Below are 24,823 nucleotides of genomic sequence, written 5' to 3' on the forward strand. Positions count from 1 at the left end.
ACCACTTCCTTAAAGACAAATGCACAAGGATTTGTTGTTAGATGTGTTCTTGTTTCCACATGACAGTGTAACCTAACCAAGAGGATTTTTCAAAGTTAATGAGAGTTTTTAAAATAGTAAACCTTAGGATCTGCTTCTGGAATTAAAGAATCCATGCATTTTAGTTTACCTTCTGGACAATGGATTTTTTCCCCTTCTGGAAACGTATACCATTATATATATAGAAAGTATATATATATAAACTCTAAATAAACAGCCTTCAATTGTATTCTTCCAAGTTCTTTTTTCTAAGTCAGTTAAACGAAACCTTATCCTCTTACATCTGGACATACTCAGGGCTTGTCATGTTGGGATTAAGAACTTGGGATGGCATCAACCTTGCTGTCATTGGTTTTTGACATTTGTATCCATGCCCTCCTTTAAAATGGGACATTTAGACAGTTCTGGGAGGGGTTCTTGAGATCTAAAGCACATTGACGTGACTCAATGTACATGAAAAGGAAATGTTTCATTGTTTGGTGGTGGTTTCCATGCCAAAAGTTTCCAGACACTGAAGACACTGACACCATGTTTTCAGAGAATGGGGATTGGCCAAGTGGCAAGAAGGAGGAGCGTGGGCAGGATATCTGGATTTTAGATGCTAAAATCAATGAAAAGTTGAAGTTCCAAGTTATATTTGCCAAGCATTTAAAAGCTACATCTTCTCCCATTGATGGCCTAACTGTGATAGCCCAAGAGAAGCATGCCAAAAAGGAGGGGTGAAGGGATTTCCTTTACTCATAGTATATAATATCTCCCAAATGTCTTGCAGAAACCAATAATTAGGAGTTGCCAAAATACTTTAACATCAAATTATGGTGCAACCTCACCGACTTCATGTTCATCTGCAGAATAAGAAGGATGGGAGTAAATATGGACATGGAGAGAGTAAGAAAAAAAATATAGCATGAGAAGCCTAGATCTTTAACATGACAGCAGTGACATTATACGGGAAATTGGTAAAATTCCCATCTTGAATAAAGATAAATTATGGATGAAACCACTCCCAAAAGGAAAGAAACGGAATACAAAATATAACCAATGTAACTTTTTGAGGAGAAAAGGCAGATTCTTCACTCATCTTATCTCTTAAGAATGAGATATTGCACCATCTGCTCCCCAAACAGTTATTCCATTTCACTCTGGATTTCTCCTTGGTCTCCTCCCTATATTTCTCCTGCATTTTCAGATTGGCTCTCTTCCTGTGAGTCACATCCTTTCTTTAAATGTTTCCATATTTACCTTCTCTCTCTGCAGCTTATGTGTGACTCTTTGTTAAGTATTTCAAAATATTACATGTTACTGCATCGTAATACATTGCCTGTATCTAGCACCTTTTATTCTTAGAACTCAGTGGTGTTCAAACAAATAGTGTCTTCCTAATTACTATGTTTTGAAAAGTGATTATTCATTTTAGAGGTATAAAGCCATGTCATAATTTGTAAAAAAGAGAGAATGACTAGCTCACACAGATTCTACAGTGCTTCACCTAACTTGTGTTGGAACAGCCACTGAAAGATCTGCTCCAGGTTATAGTCACTCTTCTTACTGTGTCATTGCCTTCTTCAACACTATTCTACATGATACGTGAACACGTACACCTTTAACTTGGGGTCATCCATTGTAATTACCTCTCTCATACTGACTGAGCCAGAAACTTGACATTTTCCTCTTTCTCCCTTCTAGTCAGTGACCAAACCCTTGCAATTTTACCTCATCATCAGCTTTGTAGTTTTGAAAACTGGTCTGGGGGTCAACTCCTGCCAGTTGTCTTGTTTTCTAAATGGAGTTTTATTGGAACACATCCACACTCATTTGTTTGTAGATTGTCTATGGCAGAGATAAGTAGCAAAAGCATTAATTGGTTCTTATCACTCCCCCATTTTAAAAACCTTCAGAGATTCCTTTCTTTGAGGATAAAGCTCAACTTCCTAACTACAACTTTCAAGTGCTATTACTATCTATGTCTCTTCTTTTTAGCCCTTCCTCAACAATAAATATTCCATCCAAAAGGAGCTTTAAGTTTCTGTAATATTCCATACCCAACCAGAAAGGACTCCTGATTCCAAAAGACTGAGTTAGTTGCCTCTTCTGTTTCGTAATAAAATGTTATATTTCTCCTAATCTAGCACTTGCTACAATCTTACTGCAGTTTCATTTACTTATCTGAATACTCTGCAATAATCTACTTCTTGCTGACACATTTACTAGCATAAATTACAGTGTCTTATGGAGTGTCAGAAATATTTAATTATGCAAAAAATAAAACATGGATGCCATGCACATGCTAAGGGAAAAAGAAACTTACCATGTGAAATTTGTAAAAGTACAAAGAGAACAACCAAATTTAGAGAGAGGCAGACAAGGCCCAAGAGTGGTAGAAAGAATATGGGTTTGTTGGGAAATTAGCTGAATTTGAGTTGGAAATATGGTATAACTATGAGAAAGCATGAGGCGATAACCAGACATATTTACTGGATTTTGATATGCAAGCACCAGGAAACAGTTTCATAGCTGTAGTTCACACTGCTTAGTCCATTGTTACAAGCATGTCGACATTATCACATCCGTATGACCGTGTTATTAATGATTCTAACTTACTCGCTGCAATTATTTAGATACGCATTTTGATTAATTATTATTATTCTTAGTAATTGCTCAATTTGAATCACACTTATTTTGAAATATGTATAAAATACTAGTATGAGAAAAGCAAACTTTTAGAAGATAAAAAGAGAAACAATAGGATCAACTTTGAATCTGAGGAAAAGTATTGCTATAGGTATAGGAAATACATGCTTCATTACCCATAAACATTGTATTAATTGTCACCCATCATCAGTATGTTCTATGACTTGAGTTGTTTATGTATAGATGGTTAAGGATTGTCTCTTATCCAGCCATATGTTCTTTTTCTGTGTATAAATGTCATCCTGCTGCGAGACTCATAAAGTTTTCCATTCTGTCTATACAGAAGAAAGATAGCTTGCTTTCATATAAACTTCAACATTTGCCTCATTAGATCACTGTCTAACCATCAAAGCCAGGGCTTTTCCTGAGGTGTAAATGAATGGGAGGGGTCAAAAGGAAGAAAAGTGGCCAAAAAAATAATGTTTTTATTGTTTACTGTACCTATAACCTCCCAAAAAACTTTGAAACTGGGAATTAGTATTATCTTCTTCAACTAAATTATAAAATTAATAATATTAAAATATACTTTGTTTCTGCACAAATTTCACCCAACAGCTATTTAAATGGTTTTGTTCGCATTAATTCTGTTGTGATCTTCCCTGTTACAGCTAAAAAGAACTACATTCCAACTGATAGATATGCTTTAAAACATTTCCATGAAGGAAACTATTAATAAATAATAAATAAATAAATAATAAAATATTTATAAATGAGAGGATTTTACAGACCTTGGAAGCTAAATGTAACCAAAATATCTAGAGGAACCTTGAGCAGATTAGTCCTTGTGGATACCAAACATACTCTGATCTATATCCCAAAGGTGGCCTGACTTCTTAACTGTCTCAAGTGGCCCATTCATACATAAAAAGACTTTGCCAACAGGACGTACAAATCTGTAAGCAATAACACTAGCCTTCTCATCTGCCTAAAGTATCCATAGGAAGTATTGTTAGTATTCTTTTTCTAACTATAAATTTATAGCATTAGTTTCCAAAGGCAAAAAAAAAAAAAAAAGGAATATTATGGGATTCACATAAATGATTTGACTTATCCTGAGAAAGGAAATCCCCCCTACTGTTCTTAATGGTTATGTGACTGGGACAAGCCATGTTTGTACTGTTTGAATACATATCCCCTTACTCCTCCCTGGTGGGATTCAGAGTCACCCACTAAGCAGGGTTAACTAATGACTGAAATGAAATCCAGTCAGTTAAGAAAATCTCAAAGGCTTCCTGGAGTTAGGTTGGAAAGATGTCACTAATAGAAGGGCTGTACTTTATGTTTTTGCAATGTTTACAGAACCTCTAACACAATGGAACGTGATTAATGAGGCTCTCCAAACTCTAGCGCAAGCATGGAACTTTGTACTTGTCATATCTAAAGATCAGCCTTTATCACCCTCATCACAGAAGCAATGTAAACCAGAACCTGATCATTTCCTAGAGGAGTTACCCTGGTTTTCATCCTCAAGTAAGCTAAGGGGTTAAGGAGGAGACATTCACATTTTTTAAATAAGAATGACACTTTTGCTTAGGGAAATGTTTTTCTCATAGATAAAGAGATATTTCTACATTTACCATTTTATTCTATGCTTACAAAACGATGCAAAGCAAGTTTGCCAGAAATTATTATCACCTCTGAGAAGAGACATCTGGGGCCTAAGAAAATTGAGTGGCTTTCCTATATCTTCAGCTAGTTGGGAACATATTTGATAGCAGAACTCTGTCTGTTTCTATTCCAAATAGACTTCAACGTGCCCTTATACTTAAACACATCCTATAAGGCATTGATGAAGAAATTGGCCAATTAGCAAATTTTCTTAATATCTTCAAACTTAGTCTCTACTCTTTTTCTAAAGCCTGAGAGCAATGTTAAAAATGAAAAAAAAATGTGATTTTTCTATGATAAAAGATTTTTCATTGTGTCAGTTCAAGACATTGATCTCAAAACCTTCAAAATTGTGTTTTTCTGACCATTCCAAGCTCACACCTCATTAAATGTGCTCCCCCTCATCTCTCTTCCATCTGGGATGCTGCTGTGAATGCATGATGGACAGCTCACAAGTCCAGTAGACCCAGCCCCACTTCCAACCTCCTTTATTCTATCACCAATTTCTGGAGGCCTGAAAAACAAGAACTTCCTGGATGTAAAAAAGTTATTAAAGAGTACATAAACTCTATTTCACCATGTGTAGTGGGCAAGCTCCTGTTGAAGAAAAATGAATGCTGAATACCAACCAGGGTCCATTTTCAACTGAGAACAGCTCTGTCAGTTGTCCTGAAGCTCCTCATGTAAGGATTATAAATCTGTACTTTGGATCCTTTTATACTGTTGAAGGTAGATGTAGATTATTCTTCCTAGACATTTTCATCAGCAGTACCCAGAAAAGCATGATACAGTTTCATCCCTTGGTAATAGACATGACATGGCCTTATTCTATTTTATCCTTTTTTCTGGTCGGCTTTAGCCAATTTTTTTTTTCAGATAATTCTCCTAGTAAAATGACATGTTTGTCTATTCTAGGCATTACAGTGGAAACCATGGAGAAACACCTTTGGTGGTTTTTGCTTTATTTATTTTCTGGTTGCTCATAGCTCTGGAGCTGTCATCGTTTGAGAAAAGAAAGACTCTTGATCTGAGCTCCTTGATGGACAAGATGTTGTCTTTATTTTTTTTCCTTTGGCAACTGATACTGTGTCTGACTTTCTTCTTAACCCATCTGTCTTACGCTTTCTTGTTTTGCCAGAAAAAAAGAAAAATGTGACATCCTCACAAAATGATAATTATATTGCCCTAACTGGACAGAAAGAAAGAAGATTCCTGATTGATGAGTATCTAAAGGAATGAAACTGTTCAAAGGATATATTAAAATAATTGATCATTTTGTTATCAAAGATAGATTTTTATTAGTAAAACATTATGTTTCCTTGAGCCATAGTAAACAAATGTACCATGTGTTGTAAAAATAGAAGAATCTTTTTTGGCAGAAGAGTCTGGTGAGCAGAGAACTTAATACAAAAGCAGACAATTTGTTTTCCCTCATTGACTCATGGACATTTTTTAGATATTACTTTTTTTTTTTTTCTTCAGAGAATGGAGTGGAAAGGATGGGTCCCCTGTATTCTGTTTATTATGCTTTTGAATTTTTACAGATCACTTGGGTGGATTTAATCAGATTGCAAATGATCTGCTCTTTTGAAAGAGTAGAGAATATGAAGAATGTTTAGACTCGTATATTAGTTATTATTTCTATTACTCTCTATATTCTTTATTTATTAGTCTTAAGATACTTCAAGCCCTATTTATTGATGATGTAAGAGGATCTAGCAAGAATATTACCAATATTAAATATTCATAGATGCTGACAATCCTCTTAGCTTCTAAAAATAATTTTATTTAGATATATTTTGCATATCATATAATTCACTCCTTTTGAGTGTAAAATTTAATTCTTATTTTTGGTAAATTTGCCAAGTTATGCATACATCACCATGAATCAGTTTTAAAACATTTTAATCACTGCATTATGATCTCTTATGCACATCTCTGTTCTTTCTTCTCCTGGCAGCTACTGATTTGCTGTCTTCAAAAACTTTGCTTTTCCTTAAGATTCTATAAATTAAGTCATGCAATATGTGATCTCTCGAGCTTGGCTTTTTTTTATGGAGCAAAATCATTTTGAGGTTCACCCATGCTTTACCATGAATCCCTGTTTTGTTCAAATAGTAGTCCATTGCATGAATACACCACAGTTTATCTACACATTCAGCAGCTGATAGACACTTAGGCTGTTTCCAAATCAAAAATACTGCTAAGAGCATTCATGTAGAAGTGTTTGTGTGGATGTATGTTTCCATTTTCTTGGGTAGATATACCTGAGAGTGTAATTTCTGGGTTATAGGGTAAATTTATGTTTAACTTTTTAAGAAATCTTCATACCAAAGTGGCTGAACTATTTTTTGATGCCAGCATTAATGTATGTGGATTCCAATTTCTCTGCTTTTTTACCAAGACTGGTTATTTGCTTGGGTCTTTTTTATTATACCCATTCTAGCAGGAGTGAACTGGTTTCACTGTGGTTTTGTTTCCCTAATGATGTTGAGGCTTCCTTAGCTTTCACAGGCTTACTTCTGTAATTTTTAAGTCTGGCTGCTTAGGATAGAGATGAGAAAAACACGATCTTTTGAGGAAACTGTCTTAATTTATAGAGATTTAGAAGTAAATATAATTAACTTTGGTTTTATCCATAATGATAAGAAAAAAATATTTCCTGCTAATGAGGGAGTAAAATGGACAGCCAGTTAGTGGCTAACTTCTGGACAGGTTTCTGGAAATTTGGCATATACTACTAGCTGGTTCACTGCTTTTGTGACCTGGACATGTGGGTGGAGGGTAGGAAGCTCTCAGATACAGTTATCCATTTGGGAATGGTCTAAGGGACAAACCACTCTACAAATAGAGGTATTCTGAAGGTTAAGTTCTTGTCTTTCTACTAACTCTGATCCGTAACCCATATTCTTGTATCAGTTACACTTAATCATCTAGCATGATTCCATTTATAAAGCATTAGAGTAAAAGGAAGAGGAAACTATAGTATTTAAACTCCAAACTGCAGCAGAATCCCTAGAAATAAAAATAAATACATAACCCAAGAACAGAATGATTCCGATATTTTCATGGTTTTATATTATGTTTGAGATTCATTAGCTACCTCTTCAAAACATCAAGGAAAGTGGGAAAGCCTTTGAAAATCAAGCTTTTGATGCCTTCTTCAGAGAAAGGAATGTCATGGCCTTTGTCAACCTAGAAACCAGACTGTGATCAACAAGGGCCTTTCAGTGTTTAGGAAGAAGAATTTAATGTACGCCCTTTCACTATTGATAAAGAGTAGAAATCAAATGCAAATAAGCTCACTTAATTCATAGCATATGACTTTGTAATGTGTCAACAAAGTATGGTACTAATGGAAACTTTTGAAGGTAAGACAAAGACAGAGGAAGAGACATTACCTATGAGAAGCTACCTCTCTAGAATTTTTACTATTAAGTTTTATTTTTATTTATTTTTTATTTTTTATTTTTTTTAAAGATTTTATTTATTTATTCATGAGAATACACAGAGAGGAGAGAGAGAGAGGCAGAGACACAGGCAGAGGGAGAAGCAGGCTCCATGCAGGGATCCTGACGTGGGACTCGATCCCGGGTCTCCAGGATCACGCCCTGAGCTGTAGGCGGCGCTAAACCGCTGAGCCACCGGGGCTGCCCTACTATTAAGTTTTAAAAACAACTTAATTTTTTAAAAATGTTTCAAGTGGAGAGAGGGAAAACATGAAATCCAGGTTGTTCTAACCGAGTAAGCAAATGAGATGACTAGATCCAGAAAATTCAAGCATGAAAATAATCTAACAATAAAATTAAATTAAATTAAAAAAACACAATAAAAGAATCACTTGGAAAACTTTAGTTGCTTCTAGTAGCTAAGTGGAGGAACTACAGAACAAAATTGGCCAATAGGAATTTATATGACATTTTCAATGATACAGTGAGAAGAGATCTAAGAATTCCCTATGTTGGGGACATTTATTGTTTAGATAGTTCAAAACTTGGTTGAAGGGTTGGCACCTGAAACTTTGCAAGAACGAAGCAACTTTGTATCTTTGAGGCTCTGAAACTCTGTGTACAGCAGGTTCCCAGAAAAGCCAGGAATGGCAACACAAATAAAACCCATGTCTTAAGATTCTACAGAGTAAAATAGATCTCACATGAAATTATGTTCTGTAAACCACAGTAAGTAGATAACTAATAATGGTTTGTTCTTATTTTGAGCTTCAAAATAACCAATTTCACTTACTGTTTATATATTTACCCTGGCAGTAGTTTTGTTTCTCTTTTTTGGATAAAAGAGAAACTGAGGCCTTGAGCTGTTAAGAGATTTCTCTGATAAAGTGTAGAGTCTTGAAGTACCACCATCCAAGGCCAATTTCAGGCCCTTTGCAACTACACGTAGCTAAACTGATGGAGTATTTGTTCTTATGAAAGAGAGTTTTCAGGCTTGAAAACTCTCTCTGACCTTTTAAAGAATGCAATTTTATTTTTCTAATATATCAATAAACAGTAGGAATTGCATATGTACACACACACACATATATATACATAAATGTTTGTGCATATGTATGTATGTAATATAGTGGGAAATTATATATATGTATTAGCTATATATTCTAATTCGGAATATTTTATACTCAATTAAGTATGTTTTCTCAGATTAAATGGCACTTCCTTCTTCATCAGAACTATAGTCAGGCTCAGAAACATGTACTACAATTGTAGCACCCAGATTCCAAAGATCTACTCTCTGGGTAGATCTTTCATCTCTTCTTAAAATGGCTTACATCTTTACATCAACCATATACCCTTTTTGAAAAGGGCATTTCCCTCACTTACTCTTCCCCAGTGCTGTTGGAGAATGTTCACTTCGAGTTTTTGCCAGCTTCCCTTTGGAACAGAGAGCAAGTGCTTGACAAATGGCAGGTTTATGTATGAGGAAATCTCCATGGTTTAACGTGCTTTTGTTTCCTGTCAGTGTGTACCTTCTGTTTTTGTTCACGCATAATCGTCTTGTAACCAGCATGGAGAGGCAAAGAAACCAAGGCTTAAGGGAAATGGATATGCAAGCAATTACTTCTAACTGATTTTCCAATTCTTGGCCCAAAGAGATTTCCCTGAGACAGAGGTCTCAGGTTGGTTCCTGGGGTTGCTGTATGCAGAAGGCTGGAAGTAAAAATAATGTCACAATTCCCCTATAAAAATCAGTACATTATCAAGAAAGCCTCCTCATCACTTGGGAGAGACTTTCCCTCTATAGAGAATCTGTTTTAGGATACTAACGTGCTTTGCATGTATCCAAGGTGTTTAATTTACCTAATGAGTGTAAATTATTTAACAGTGTTTCTCTACTACACTGAGAGTTTTGATAGAATAGGGACTAAGTCTATTTATCAAGGTTCTGCTACATATTTTGTGTTTTCTACAAACGTTTGTTGGATAAACTGTATCTTATGTTTCAAAACCAGAAGAGTATGTATTTCAGTGTCACAGAGTCACATGAATCACACCACACTCAGAAAAAAAAAGCATAAGGAATATTTTACACTCGTAAGAGAAATGAATAGCTGTCTATGCACAGTGTGTTAACCGTGGATTTTCTTACAGTGGCTCTCATCTTAGAAGAAAGGTTGGGTTTCTAGTTGCTACAGAAGCTTATTAATGAAGTCAACATGCATGCTTCAAATGTTTACCTAAAAGAAAGACAAGACCAACTAAATTATTTGAGACCCTTAGACTAATCCAGAGACAAACTAGTAGATCACTATTTTCCCTTAGAAGGCGAATGAAATGAACTCCAAACTATTAGAAAATGATGAAAAGGAGGAAAGGATCAGAAGTCATGGATGTCATCTTTTTGTAGGAAAGTTGGAATTCTAAACCAATCAGATGTGACAATGAGAACTAGAAAGGTAGGGGACATCTCGGGAAAGAGTCAACAGGATTTGGAGACTGGGTTTGGGGACTGTAAGCATGGAGTAGTCAAGATGGGTTCATAATACACAGCCAAGAGGAGATGAACAATTTTCTAAGGTTATAGAATACGGAGGAATTTCCTGGGAGATTATTCCTGGGTGAGTTCAATATTTGGGCTGTTAATGAGTTGCACTAAGGGCTTATTCCGTGTATTTAAAAATCTAAATTCATAAGGGTCAGCAGGACTCAGTGACTCACTTCCAAAGAACAGAGTATGGAAAAGGACAGATAACTTTATAGTGGAGAAATCTTGCACACAATTCCTTAGAGAGTGATGATGTTTTAATCAGTGACATCATGCCAATATCATGCACCACCTGCTATGATGAGATGAGAACAGCACTCCACTTCCCTGGTATTTTTTCCCCAAGCCCGGAACTAGAGTCAAATCAGACAAACCCAAATGGAAAGACAAAATACATGACCATTATTCTTCAAAACTCCCAGGGTCATTAAAAACAAGGAAAGATTGAGGAATCATCACAGAGCACAGGAGATATGATGACTAAAGGCAATGTGGTATCCTAGATGGGATCCTGAAACAGAAGAGGGATATTAGTGGAAAAACTGATGATATACCAATAAAGCCTAGAGTTTGGCTAATAGCCACGTAGCAATGTTGGTTTCTTTGTTTTGATAAATGTTCCAAGGCAATGTAAGATGATAGCATTAGGGGAAACTGTTCAGGTTGATGTAACTTTCCAATGTTTTGAAGGCTGGGACCGTGTGATGCAATGATAATATTGTTAGCAATAACTGAATAACAACTGAAATTTCTAAAGCACTTTCCCATGCACTGACTCATGATGCGACAATATTATGAGGCTGGTAGAACAGGTATTTTTATGCCCATTTTATTAACGAGTAAACAGTGGCTCAGAGCCAAACTTCCCCAAGATCAAAATTTTCAGGGCCTTGGGCTTAAGCCACGATCTTAAAAAATCCAAATCCTGTGTTATCTTTACTTCCAAACAGTATTAGAAACACAGGCCAACGTACATGCCATGTATAGATGGGGGGAGTGTAAAAAAACATGGAGAGGAGGCCCTAAAAGATTTGAGATGGCAGCCAAGTTTCAGCTGATGTGAGAACTCTATAGAAGAATGAAGTCCAAAGAATAACAAAGGAACTAACTTCCTGTTTGTTTGTTTTTTAACTTTCTGGTATTTATTTATGTATGTATGTATATATGTATGTATGTATGTATGTATTTATTTATTTATTTATTTATTTATTTATTTATTTATTTATGTGAGAGAGAGAGAGCATGCACAAGTGGGGCAGGGGCTGAGGGAGAGAGAGTGAGTACCTCAAGCAGACTCCGCACTGAGCATGGTACCCCACAGGGGACCGTTTCTCAGGACCCTGAGATGATGGCCTGAGTGGAAATTAAGAGTCAGACACACAACTTGACTGAGCCATCCAGATGCCTCATGACGTTCCATTTTCTGAAGGTCACAGATTTGCTTTTCATTTCTCTACTCTTCTACCCTTTTGTCTTAGCGATGGTGTCTTAATAAAAATAAAATAACAGTTTTGTGAATCTGCCAAATTCTTACACTCTGGAGCCCCTGTACCACATTTACTCCTCTTTTGCTTCCTGGGGCTATGCCATCCCACATTTCTAAAGCTGACTTACCCGTCATGTGGCTAAGAAAATTGTTACAGTTATTCTGTTCATACGTTTGATGTGATGTTTTTCTGTACTTAATTTTCCTTGTCCTGATTACAGTCATCCCATCACACACGGGAGTGTGTCCTTCTAATTTATAGACAGCAATAATCTAAAACACAAATTGTGTACATCTGCAGCCACCTCATCTCACTTTCTCAATCTCACTCACTTTCTGGTAGCATAAATCAGAAAGCAAAACCCGTGCAGAGTTCCATTTTCTATTAAACCAAAACGTATTCTTTCAGATGAAATCATGATACTGGCATCTCAGATCAAGATTTCAAAGAAAGAACCTCCTGTGGGTACTCAGGGACACTTACACACATGAAGATGACTATTTAAAAGCAGGTAGATGAGTATTTGTCCTAAAATGTGGTCTTCAGTGTTTATTCTGCAGCTTGACAAGCTCTCCCTATGCTTTGCTGCCACCTTGGCAAACTAAAAGGATTTACAACGAAATTCTGCACCAGGCCGGCTGGAAACTGTTCCTACTGCCTCTGTGGACGGGCCTGGCTCGTGGAGGCGTTGGAAATGGCTTTTACAGATTCCCATTGGCTTGCGTATGCTGCAGAGAGAACTTAGAACATCTATCCCGTGGAGAAACACATTTTTTTTTAAAATAACTAAGTTTTCGCAAGATCCACGTGTTACCCTCTAAACGATTTTTAAAGACTTTTTTTTCTTTCTTTTCTTTCTTTCTTTCTTTCTTTCTTTCTTTCTTTCGTCCAGAGGGAGATGGAGGAAAAGGGAATCTGTTGAAGATTGTCTGAGTTTGCACTGTGGGCGAAGTTCTGGCTCATTAGGGTGTGACGATGACAGCAGAGGCGTCTGGCTGTCAGTTTCTCTGGTCGAAGCTTCCATTCCACGTCTACGGAGATGACTCGCCTCCAACTCCAGTTAACTTCTTGGGAGTCCTGAGCACTTCGACAAAGCTGTTTACAAAATGTAAAGCATCTGGGGAGCCAAGGCTGAGCCTTGAGCATTCACTTTCTTGTTCATTAAAAAAATTTTTAAAAATCATTCATTCATCATTCATTCATTCATTCATTCATTCTGCTTTCAAAGGAGCTGGGGAATATTGTCGCTCAAAATCTAGGCACTTAAAGCTGACCTGCTCTTTTCAGTTTTGGGATTCAGATCTATTTTCTGCATCATCATTCTTGTCTGTGTTTCCCCTGTTTATCCCATTCTAAGGCGCTTTCTCTCTCTCCTCTCTCTCTCTCTCTCTCTCTCTCTCTCTCCCATCTCCCCATTCACAGCTCAAACTCGCTCATAACCCGCCCCCTCCCTATCTTCCGGGCACGTCTTGGTCTTATCTGAATCTGTGGTCAATTGCCACTGCCCACACCGGGTGAGTGGGTGAGAGACAGCTTTCCCTGCGGTTTCGTCTCAATTTTGCATGGGTGGACGGGTCCCCTCCACCATCCGTCTGGCACACGCAAAAGAACGGTTATAAGCTAGATTTAGAAATGAGCCGAGAGTTCCACATCTTCAAAGCACCGCCAGGAAAGGAAATAATACCGGGGTGGGGAGGAGGGGGGGGGGGGTAGGGGAAAGGGAGGGACGGGAGAGAGGAAGAAATAAAGGAATAGGACCCAACTTTGCTGGCAACTTCAATAAATCTGGTAACTGGAGGCAAAAAATAGATTTCGAGGGCTGGGTCTGGTCCGGATGAAACGCTAGCGAGGGCTCCTTCCCATGCCGGAGTCTGGCGCTGGAAGCCTGCCCCTGGCGTCTCGCCACGCGAATGCCCCCAGACAGCAACACGCCCGCTGGAAACGCACGTGAACAAAGCGCTCGCCCCGGGAGCCGCCGCGCGCGGTTTCCCAGCCGCTTCCAGCTTCGCCGGGGAGTGCAGGGCGCGCACAGGGTTAAATTAGTTCCCTCCCCGGTAGGAGGGAGACAAGGGGGAGGGGGCAGGCAGCTTACTGTCTGGGGCTGGGTACCTTGTAGTTAGTTGTACGTTCGAAACCTGTCGCTGTCACTTGGCGAGCTGGGCATCTCCGGTTGTGGCCGCGGAAGAAGGAGCGCTCAGAGCCCATCGGGGCCCCCGTCTCCGCGCCAAGGCGCTGCGCCGCCTCCGCCCGGGGTGTCTGAGCAGCTGCGCCCGCCGCCGTGTCCACCCAGACCCGGGATCAGGTTGGCGGTTCTCAACGATGGGCAGGAGGGACCTCGGCGGTGACCCCTAAAACAATACCATGCCCCGGGAGCCCCGCTGCTGCCGCGCCAGCTTCTTCCCTTTCCACCTCCCCGACCCGGTCGGATTCGGATGAACGCACCGCGAGGAGCCACGGCGGCCTCCAGGTAAAGGGACGGGGGTGCCAGGGGGCGTTTCCAGTAACCGCCGGGGCTGCTGCTACGCGGTTGGGGTCTGATAGACATTTTTTTTTTTCTTGAATCAGCTTAAGGTGGTCATCGCGACGGGATGGTTTTGGCTTTTTCTTTCCTCCAGAAAGAGCATAGGCTGCTTAACTCTCCGCTGGACGTCAGGGAGGGCTGTCTGCAAGGAGAATTCACCTCTTCCCTCTAAAGAGTTTTGTGACTGAGCTCTGGGTCAAAACGCACAGTTGCCAGTCGGCTTGGGGGGGCCGGGGGGGGGATGGATCCCAAACTGGGGTTTCTTGAGCTTGCTGGTATTCAACCTCTCACTTGCCCAGAATGAACACCGTAACTTCTAGAAGTGACACCCCCCTGTCCCCCACCCCCGCGCTCACTCCATCTGCCGATAATGTCACCGATGCTATCAAGCGGTTGCACCTAAAGCCACCAGCCCGCCTCCTGCCCGCAATCCGGGATCGATTCCTGGCTCAGGAGATGCGGGGGGGGGGATGCCCTTACGTTTTCCTTCGAGTTGGGGAGGGGGCTACTTTTTCCAAAACCAAGTCTTTCTCCAGCCCTAGCTGGTCTTCGGGGGCCCTGCCCCGAGCCCCGGCCCGCGCGCCCTCCCCGCGCGCCCGCGGGGGCGAGGAAGGCGCAGCCGGCTCGCGGGGCTGGAGTCGGGCTGCGGCCGCGGAGCCGCGTGCGCCCGCCGCGGAGAGGGGGCGGAAAGCGCCTGCCCCCCGCCCACCCGCGCCCCAGAGCCGGGGGCCTGGCGGCGGCGAGGAGGGCGGGAGCAGAGCTGCCATCCCGTCCCCGCGCGGGTTCCGAGTCGCCTGGAAAGATCCCTCCGCCGCGCTGACCAGTCCGGGGCTCGTCTCCGCGCCTTCAGCGCCAGCGCGGTCACTTCTCATTTCTAATCGGGCCGGAGATCAAGGTTGCGGGTCGGGGTCGGGGTGTTAACCGGGGATAATTAAGTATGGGGGGAAGAGGGTGACTGGGGCCGCCTGGACTCTCACTGGATGCCCTGGAAACTCTTGGATCGCGTGGGGCTCCGGCCAGCAGCAGCAGCTGCTGGTGGAGGTGGAGGCCACCGTGGCTGTGGTCGCTGGCGCCTCGCTCCTGGAACCTCCCAGCAAGATGGCACTGCACGGCTGTCCTAGTCCAATGAACCTCTCCCGCCGCGCGCCCCCTCCTCCTCTGGATGTCTGTTAGTCACGCACTGAGTTTGGGGGCAGGAGAGGCTCTGCATGCAGATGTAAATCACAGTATTTTCCTGGCCACTTTGCCTAATGCACCAGGACCAGCGACCCGCGGGCACGAACCCAGGTCGTGTGTGTGTGTGCGCGCGCGTGTGCCAGCGCGTCCGGGCCGTGCGTCTGGGTGGATCCGTGCGTGGCTCGTGCTGGGGGGGGCATCTGGGGCGTTTCTCCAAGTCGTTTTTGACACGACCAAGGCGCTCAAATACGCGAAGGTGGTAGACACAACAGGGATGCGGAGGAAATAAAAACAATTGGGAAAGTGGTGCCAAGTGACTCAGGCTTTGCACTGAGGACGGGGAAATCCTCCAGAGCCCCATGCTGGGCACCGCCCCTGCCCAACCCTTGGACGGCGACGACGCCGCGTGTCCCCGGAGAGTTGGCCCCGGGCTGGTGTGGGGCTCGCCGTTTGCTTCTCGCGTGGCCTCGCCGACGGCGCGCCCGGGCGCAGCCTGGAGCTTGGCGCGAGCTCGCTCTCCCTCTTCTGTTCACACGCAGCCTCTCCGCAGACTTGTTAAAACATGACAGCAACTTACTGGAGGCAGGAGGCGCGGCAATGCAAGGAGAGGAGAAAACCAGAACCTCTTAAAATCTGGTTTCCAAGAAAGAGACGTGCACCTGGTTTTCTTGCATTGCTCTTTAACCTTTGCAAAGAGGTTGCGAAGTGGAAACGTTGCCTGTGTACAAACCAGCCTCCTTTGGCTGTCAAGTCTGGTTCCTGAATCTTTGAGGCTGAATTTAGTTGTTCGTTGTAATCTGGGGGGTGGGGCGGTGGGGGTGGTGGTGAACAACCTTTTTCCTTTTCTTTCTTTCTTTCTTTCTTTCTTTCTTTCTTTCTTTCTTTCTTTTTTTTTTTTTTTTTTTCCAGCAGCCAGAGTGAAGGGAGAAAATAGGTGTTCAAAATAATCACGTGAAACTTCGGATTCTTTTTCCAATTAAAGTTATTTCATAAGGTCCGGGATCAGGGACTTAACGGGTGATATAGGGTGTGTGGGGAGGTGCGGGGGGTGCAGATCACCAGGGTTGCCTCCACTTAAAATAACGCCATCTTGGGTTGAGAGACTTGCTGTATTTTGACTCTCTAAAATGCGCGTTTCGATCATTTCTCGGGGGTCTAAGTAATAGATGCTGCGGAGCCGCGGCGGGCGGGGGGAAACCGACTTTCAGCGCTCGGCGGCGGCGCGGGCCCTAAGAGCGGGGGTGGGTGGCGCCGGCTGCAGAGGGCGGCGTGCGCGGTCGGGGTGGCCTCCGCGGCGCTGGCCCGGGCCTCGGCAACGCCGCTCGGGGACGAGAGGGTTAAAAACCGGAGTCTGACTTTGCCTCTTGGAAAGCTTAGGGTTGCAGCCGCGCCTCCCAAGCATTCTTTAAACCAGAAATGTGGGAGGGACTCCGAGAGGGAGGGAGGGAGGGAGGGGGACAGAGAAAGAGGGCTCGAGTTGGGGAGCGCGCCAGAGCGCGGGGGACGGAGCGCGGGGAGGAGCGCGGGAGCCGCGCCGGGGACCCCGCGGATTCATTACTGTAAACATCTCCCGGGGGTGTCAGCGGGGGTGGGGGTGGCGGTGGGGGCCGCGGCGTCTACATTAGCCCGGCCGCGTCCGACCCGGCAGCAGTGAGGTGGGAGCAGCCTCGGGACCCACGCCGGGCGGGCGCAGCCCTCGGAGCGAGCCCCGCGCCCGCCCCCGCGCACCCCCAGCGCAGCCCCCGCGCAGCCCCGCTCCGGGCTCCCGGCTCCGGGCTCCCCGCAGCGCCCCCGGCGCCCCAGGCGCGCCCGCCGGCCTCTCCGGCCGCCCCTCGAGGTCCTGCGCCCCTGGGGAGCCCCGGCGCTGCGGGTTCTCTCTCTCCGCTGCCTTCCCCGCTCGCTCCGCTGCTCCCGGGACTCGAGGCTCGGCGGAGGGGGAGGCGGAGGCGGAGGCGGAGGGGGAGGCAGGGGAGGCGGGCAGGCGGGGGCCGCGGGGCCGCAGCCGAGAGAGTGGCATGCCCGAGCGCTGGAGGCGGCGGTGGCGGAGGACGGGGGGGGACGATGCCGCGGCCCCGTAGCCGACACCGGCGAGAGCGAGCTAGGCGAGCGGGGCGCAGGGGCTCCGGCCGCCCCGAGGCTCCGGCCTCCGCACCCCCGCGCCTCCACGCTGCGGGCGAGCAGCCCGGGCTCCGGCAGCCGCCACCGTCGCCGCCGCCGCCACCCGGAGGACCCGGCAAAAGTTTGGATCTGGGGGAGGACGCGGCGCTGAGCCAGAGGACCAGCGGGGCCCGGAGGAGACCTGGAGACTCTCCGCAGGTAACGCGCGCCCCCAACCCTCCGCCCCTTCCAAGCCCCGCCGCGGAGCTCCCGCGCCCTGGCGGCGCCTTCCAGCCGCTCGCCGGCTCCGAGCGAAAGTGGGAGGGAGGCGAAGTTGGAGATCCTGGGGCTGGGCACCTGGCGCGCGGAGCTCTCCGGGCAGGTCAGGGGGACCCGTGGGGCGTCTCTGCTCTCGGCGGGCAGCTGGGCAGGGAGGTGGGGCTCCGCGGGGATGGAGGAGAACCCTGGGCCCCAGCTGGGGCCTCCTCCTGTAGCGGGCTGGAAACGGAGAATGTGGATTCAGGGGCTTTAGTGTTCCTCGGTGTGTGTGTGTGTGTGGGGGGGGTGATGCATGGATTTCACTCACTCCCACCCTCACCTCCTCACCTTCACCCTCTCTCTCTCTCTCTCTCTCTCAGCCTTATTTTGCATCTTTTAAAAATGAGAGGAACTCACTCCCACTCGCCCACCTCGTTTAGGTGGTGCAGGAAAGCAAATCTGAATGTGTGTGTGTGTGTATGTGTGTGTGTGTGTGTGAGAGAGAGAGAGAATTTCAAGTAAAGGGAAAATTTTGCCTTTCCTGCCTTTGACATCCAAAGCCTTCCCTTTCTCCCTCCTTCCTTTCACCTTCTGGCGTCATAAAATAAAAACTTTAGAAGTCACATTTTTTTTTTTATTGCAGGATGAGATGAAATGCATTAGCCATGGGCGACGTGGATTTGCAGCGATTGTGTGTGTGTGTGTGTGTGTGCGTGTGTGTGTGTTAGGGGGTGGTTGGTGGTGTTGGAGAGAGGCCAGGTGTTCCTTGATGTTCCACCCGTGGTGTGTGTGGGGCAGTGAGTGGTCGCGTGCGTGCACTCGAGGCCAGGAGGAGCCGAGAGAGAACACGGTCACGTTTCCTAACAGCAGCCTTACTTAGGCTAACTAAGAAAATAGCTCCAGCTTTTCCCTCAGAGAGCTACAGAGAGATTCCAGCCCTAACTCTCCACGGTCCCCTGTCCCCCAGCCCAGTTTCAGGGCAGCTCAATGTTTGCTGCTGCTGTCATCATTATTAGGATCATTATTTATTCACCTGGAAGCTCATCTTGACTTCTCTAGTAAATGGAAAGCCTTCTCCAAGAGCTTTTGATTAATTTCGGTGGAGGGAATCTCTTGTAAAGCTTGCAGTAAGCTAATCAAGTGCAAGGCACAAATCCGTGTAAATGCTCGCGCAGGAGTGCAAGGTGCTGATTAGATTTCTTCACATGCTGCATTTGCTATGCAAAGCCCTATCTAAATGGGAGCTATTGCTTCCCACTCAGCTGGGAGGCTCTTAAATCACACAGGGTTTCAGGGAGCTTTGGGGCATGTCCCCTTTCGAACAGGCTTATTGCTAAATTTATTATGTCTAACTTCCCCCAGCCAAAAGCTAATATGTAGGCTAGCTTCCATATAGGAACCCCTATTGTCTGTGGATTTAAGCGATATGACCTTCCTAAGTCTCCAATGAAAGGATCCCCCAAACATTTTGAGGGAATAGAATGCAGGTTGGCATTCGTCCAGGGATGTATTTGGTTGTTGCAGTATGAATGTAAAATTTTAGGTCAGTGTCTAAAGTGTTAGAACGGGACTTTTTTTTTTTTAATCACTAAACCATATGCACCAAGATATATAAGATCGACAGGCCACCATGATAGAAGAAAAGTTGCTTATTTCCCTGTGATGTTATTGCTCCCACAAATACAACTTTTCTTTCTCCCCTGCTCAAAACCCCCAAACAGGATAGGGTTAAACCATTTAAGAATCTGTGATAATCGCTGGTGTCGGTGTAGGTGTAGCGCCATACTGTCATGTTGAGTTGCAAATATCTGAGTGGAGGAGGTTGGAAGATGAAATTTCGAGCATTATTCCATGTCTCTGCCAGTAGGTACACGAAACTGTAGAAAGAATTGGGCTAGCTGTGTAGCAGAACCTATTACAAACCTAGCATGGAAAGAATGCTTTTTTTTTTTTTTTTTTAAAGCCCATGTCTTAACACTTCAGTAGTTTCACTGCAGTTTTAGAAATTCCAGGGGATGCTTTTAACAGAAGAAAGTAGATTCCCAAATGACACCATGCTGGGCTGCCTTGAGGTCCCCTAGGCAGTCATGATTTTTCCCCAATATGCTAGGTTTCAGATGATGTGATCTTATCCGAGTTTGACTTTGACCGGCTGGATCTAATTTGAACCTCCTCTGATGCCCGTTACATTTATATTCTGGCCTGCTGGAGAGTTTGATTTAGGATTTAGACATATCTCCCTGAAGCAACCTTATATCATCCCAGTTTGAAGCTGTGGTTTCAAGAAAGGCTCAAGTATGTATGTCCAGAAGCCTTATTCTGTAGAGACTCAGTGCGAATATCTGATCTAGTTTGACTCCTCAGTCTCGTACCCTAAAAGGAAGAATTGCTGCTTCTGCGATCAGCAGTTTCTGAAGGAAAAATAAATAAATAATTAAATAAATAGACAAACAAACAGCAAAGGGCAGGGGGGCTCTTGGTTTTTCTCAGTGTTCAGAAGATTTAAAAAAAGGTCAAGGTGACAATTTTATTTCTATTCGGGTCAGACTTTTCTGAATAATCATCATCTTTAGGTATTTTCACTTTAATTTCAAGTTCATTTTTCTCTAGATCACTCTAATAACTTTGTGGTTTCTGCCACTGTGATTCAAATTCAGTCCATTAGTGACCTCTATCTGTGAGAAGTGGATACTCATTGTTTTTCTTTCTTCTCATCAGTTTGCAGGTTATGTGGTGAGTGGGGGGGGGGACCCCAACAGCTCTGTAGTTCTTTCTGAATATTGAGATTTTCAAACCTGATTTTTCTAATGTGGAATTCAGTATGGGTAATGATATTTAACAACAAGTAATAAAACGTTACAGGCTAATAGGCTACTAAATGGTTATTCCATAGAGCATCGACAATATGATCAATATAAATAAAATACCAGTGCTACCCACTGCCAGGAAAAGGATTGTACAGTCAGATAGACTAATGTTTTTAGACTCACAATGCTGCTGGATGTAAGTGAAATTTTATTGCCCCTAAGTGCTTACATAACAAGGGAAACGTGAGACAAGCTCAGAACATACATGTGATAACTGGACTTCATAGTAGCCGTGTGTGTATGTCTTTAAATTCAGCTGTGCTTCTGCTGTGAACTTATGGTACAGATCAAGGACGAGGTGGGATGTGAGAAGGGTGTCTATAAACAGATGGTCTTTTAAGGAGACTTTTAAAATCTGATTCCTAATCCCAGCTTTGTCTTCTGAGGGTTTTCAAATTGAAATTTCAATTTGAGTTGATTATTCTAAACGGTAATTGAAGACAAAGTTTACTGAATTTCTTAGGTGGGTGGATACCATTATCTGACGTTTTCCAGATGGTTTTTGATGTAGTGGTGTTCAGGGATGTGGAATTTTTAGGAGGTTTTCTTTCTTTTCCCTTGGGAAGATTTTATGTAAAAGCCATTTTTAAAGACCAGTGATGATGATGATGATGGTGATGATGATGATTAAACAACCATTATAATACCTCAGCCAACTTTCTTTCCTTTCCCCACCTTCCAAATTGCTTGGCTTTTTAAAAATTATGTATTTTTTTCTAGAACTACGTATTGGGGACAGGACTAAGACTGCCTGTATCTCTTTACTCTTTTTAGCAATACGAACTCCAATTAAGTATCTGTTTGTAGTAAAACACATGCACTCACCTACACATCAAGAACCATTTTAAGACAGAGATTCTTTTCAAGATTTTAAATACGTTTCCTTTTAAAGAGCTATGACACAAATATTGTAATAAAAATATCCTGTGTTCCGATGAATACAGAGACTTATTTCAGCCACATGGAACAGTAAAACACTGTATTAGCAAAATAATCAGAGGTATTTTCAGTACATGGTCAAAATCTGTTAGAACCTTCATGTTTTTTTTTTCTTGGCGAATTTTACATCTACTGGTCTTTTTGGTTTTCTTTGATTCCTTCTACTGAGGCTCTTTGAAGTGATTCAAAATTAAACAGTAGCTACTTTTTTTAGGGAAATTCATCATGCTATATTCAGGATTCCAGAAGAGTTAATGATGCAGAAAAAGTCCTGTAAAACATCTTTCTAAAAGAAGTCCTTCTCTTGTAGGCTTCCCACTTACTGGCCTCCTGTACCATTTGCAGTGAATTGGAACTCCGTTATTTATTTATTTTTCAAATACCACCTCTAACTTAATTTAATGTGGGATGTGTTTCTGCAGAAGCATGCAGCACCATGTGTCCCGAGTCTCCTGAACAAAGCAGTGTCGTTTTTATGGATCTGTAATAAGGGAAAGTCAAAAGAAAATATCCTTGTGTACTTTGGGAAGTCAAAAGGCCACATTCATGATCCTCAAACACTGGTCAGTTATTCTGCTGATGCCTAATAAGGCCACACATTTTCCGGCAGTTTAGTGGTTAAAGACCTCAGCCATTTTTTGAAGCATTCACAAAAATAAATCTCTGGTGCTCGTACCCATTAGGTGCTCATTAGAGCTGAGCAGTTTTTCTCACTTTCTTCCCAGGTTGCTTTTAAGGGAATGTGCAGGGAACTTGGCAAAAGGTCCCCTGTCCCCCTCAGTTCACGGGTCATGTGTTATATTTCAGTTCTTTTTATTAGAGCTTTCAAGACACAGATAAAAGCATCTTCCATCTGAACCTTTTAAGAACCTGAGGGCTTTTGGATTTAAACCCACCAAAAAGCATCAGCTCTCACAGTTCATAGATGCTATGAGGTCCTTGGAATATTGAAACCCTCTTCCACAGAGAGTGAAAGAACAGTGGCTCCCAAAGTCTGTTCACAAATATAGTGTCCCTTGAAGTCAACAGAGGTCATGAGCTGAATGGAAAACATTAGACTCATATCAATCCCGAAATAGGTCCATGTGCTGGTGTCACTCTCAGCCCCAGCTGCCTATGGGCATCACTTTTCATGAAAATCCAGTGTCAAAATAGCCTCTGTGATAGTTCCTCTCCCCCTTTGCTCCAGAACTTGGACTGAAATATTTTGAAGAAGGAAATAATGCAGGGAATTCTGATATCCCTCATAGCTAAAGAGGAATTGAAGGCAATGGGAGTAGAATGGATGGTTCTACTCCCTGGAGGTTCCAGGAAATTCTCTTTAGTCCCTGAAGGATGAAACTGATCCATACCCAGCCTTACTAGGCCTATCTCTCTTGCCTTTCCCAGTTATCATATGCAGGGTTTTATTGCTCACAACCACCTTTGTGAGTTGGTCTGAGAAAGCTTATTAGCCTAGCCTCTCATTGGATAAATAACTGGAAAACAATAATAATAACTGGAGCCAAACAAGTTGAAGGCTACCTATGGCTTTTGCTTGAGAAGTTCTCCTTGAGACCACTTGGCTTTGCACAAAATTATGAATATTATGCTTAGTCACCTAGATGTATTCTCCAGGTACAGTTTATAAGTTTCTTCTTTTACCAACCCACCTGAAATGATCAGTTGGATTTTTTTTTTATTGAGAGAGTAACAATTATTTCAATTACATAACTATGTAGTCGTAAAAAAAAAATAGCATTTCATTATCCCCCCATCATTATAGTAGATACAAGTTTTCCTCTTATGGATGAGTATAATTTTCTGATGTAGGCCTTGTGATTTGGGACCTAAACTGTAGTGGGGAGTGAGCAGTAGGGAGGTTGTTTTGGAAGAAAGAAAATATGTGTTTATATAGAGAAAACTTGCATTCTCATGTCAGCACACTCCTTTGTACATTTCTGACCTTGGACAAATTACTTAATCTCCCAGAGACTTAATTTCCTTTCTGCAGGGTTCAACAGGGTCGTTGCAGGGTAAGAAGAGATTAATGTGTGGGAAAATACCTTGATAATCATACAGTGTTATATTCCTATAAAGATGCATTATTCAGATTGATAAAATTTATCCCTGCAGGACTGTCATATGCCAGGATAGTTTTAAGTCTTGTACTAAGACAGAGAGAGTGGCCTGGCCTCCAGGAACTTTGGCTTTTGTGAATACAGTGGGGTATCAGCCAAGCAGTAAAGTGTCTGGTGGCCCTCTACATCATTTCTTCCATCCATTTCATGGTGCCTTGTCTTCCTTTGTGAGTTTGCTCTGTTTTGATGAAGGTATTTTTTTCAAGGATCAAGAGTAATTAGGGTGAGATCTGTGCAGGGGCCAGACTTTCCATCCTTGACAGATTGGCTTGATGTTGGAAACTGAATTTATCACAAATGGATTCCACTGGGGCTCTTTTGAGGAGAAACCATCCACATTCCCTGCAGTAAGATTGTTTCTCTTTTTGGCTGGGTTTATACTCTAGCCATCCAAGTTACCTTTCACAAAAACACAAGCCCTTAATAGAATATAGGATGATGTTTAAAACGTTGGTTTTGCAACATGAGGCGGGCTGGTGCAAAAAACTGCCTTTTTAGTGTGGGAGACCTCCGGAGCTCATTCTTAATGAATGGAAAGCCTTGATTTATTATAAAACCGACATACCCCAAAGCTTGGCCTTATTTTGACATTGTTAGTATCACAAAACCCTTGTGGGGCCATATTTTACAACTTATTTTTCCATACTTTGTTCAGTTGCATTTTTCTAATTGTCCAATCTGAGGTGGTTTTAATTTTAAATGTTCCAAGAGTGAGCATGTTTATTTTACTTTCCTGATTTGTATACATGTAGGTCTTTGTAAAGGTTAATTTTTAATCATTTTATGGTTGCTTAAATGAAGCTTGCAGAAAACACATGCGTATGTGAAGTGTATTTATAAAATGTATGATTAGGTTGTGATTCTTGATCAGAAGGAATGTTTTTATCCGTTATTTGGATGTATGACCACGTGTATCTAATAGCATTCTTTTCCATTTCTGACTTACTATTTGCCAAAGTTCTGACACTTGCCCCCCCCCCCGCCCCTTTTTTAAGTTGATGAGAATTTTTGCAATACATTGTA

The 24,823-nt window shown here is 42.9% G+C and overlaps 1 protein-coding gene and 1 long non-coding RNA gene across 4 annotated transcripts in view; one reads left to right on the forward strand and one right to left on the reverse strand.

The window, feature by feature from the left end:
- The window catches only part of LOC112930184 (uncharacterized), a 31,753-nt gene extending 17,503 nt beyond the window's left edge, over positions 1–14,250 (reverse strand). The window contains exon 1 of the long non-coding RNA XR_003237061.2: positions 13,932–14,250. This is a non-coding gene — a long non-coding RNA (uncharacterized lncRNA). The remainder of the gene's footprint in view (positions 1–13,931) is intronic.
- FLRT2 (fibronectin leucine rich transmembrane protein 2) overlaps positions 14,152–24,823 on the forward strand; it is a 99,048-nt gene continuing 88,376 nt past the window's right edge. The window contains exon 1 of one of the 3 annotated variants that reach the window (XM_026012501.2): positions 14,152–14,289. The gene's annotated coding sequence lies outside the window, so the exon portion shown is untranslated. Of the gene's footprint in view, positions 14,290–15,121; positions 15,239–17,023; positions 17,836–24,823 lie in introns of those variants that run through there. The other 2 variants (XM_072762180.1, XM_026012500.2) reach the window with 2 other exon arrangements.

The sequence above is a fragment of the Vulpes vulpes genome, chromosome 6 (genome assembly GCF_048418805.1).
Source record: "Vulpes vulpes isolate BD-2025 chromosome 6, VulVul3, whole genome shotgun sequence".
Classification (NCBI taxonomy): Eukaryota; Metazoa; Chordata; class Mammalia; order Carnivora; family Canidae; genus Vulpes; species Vulpes vulpes.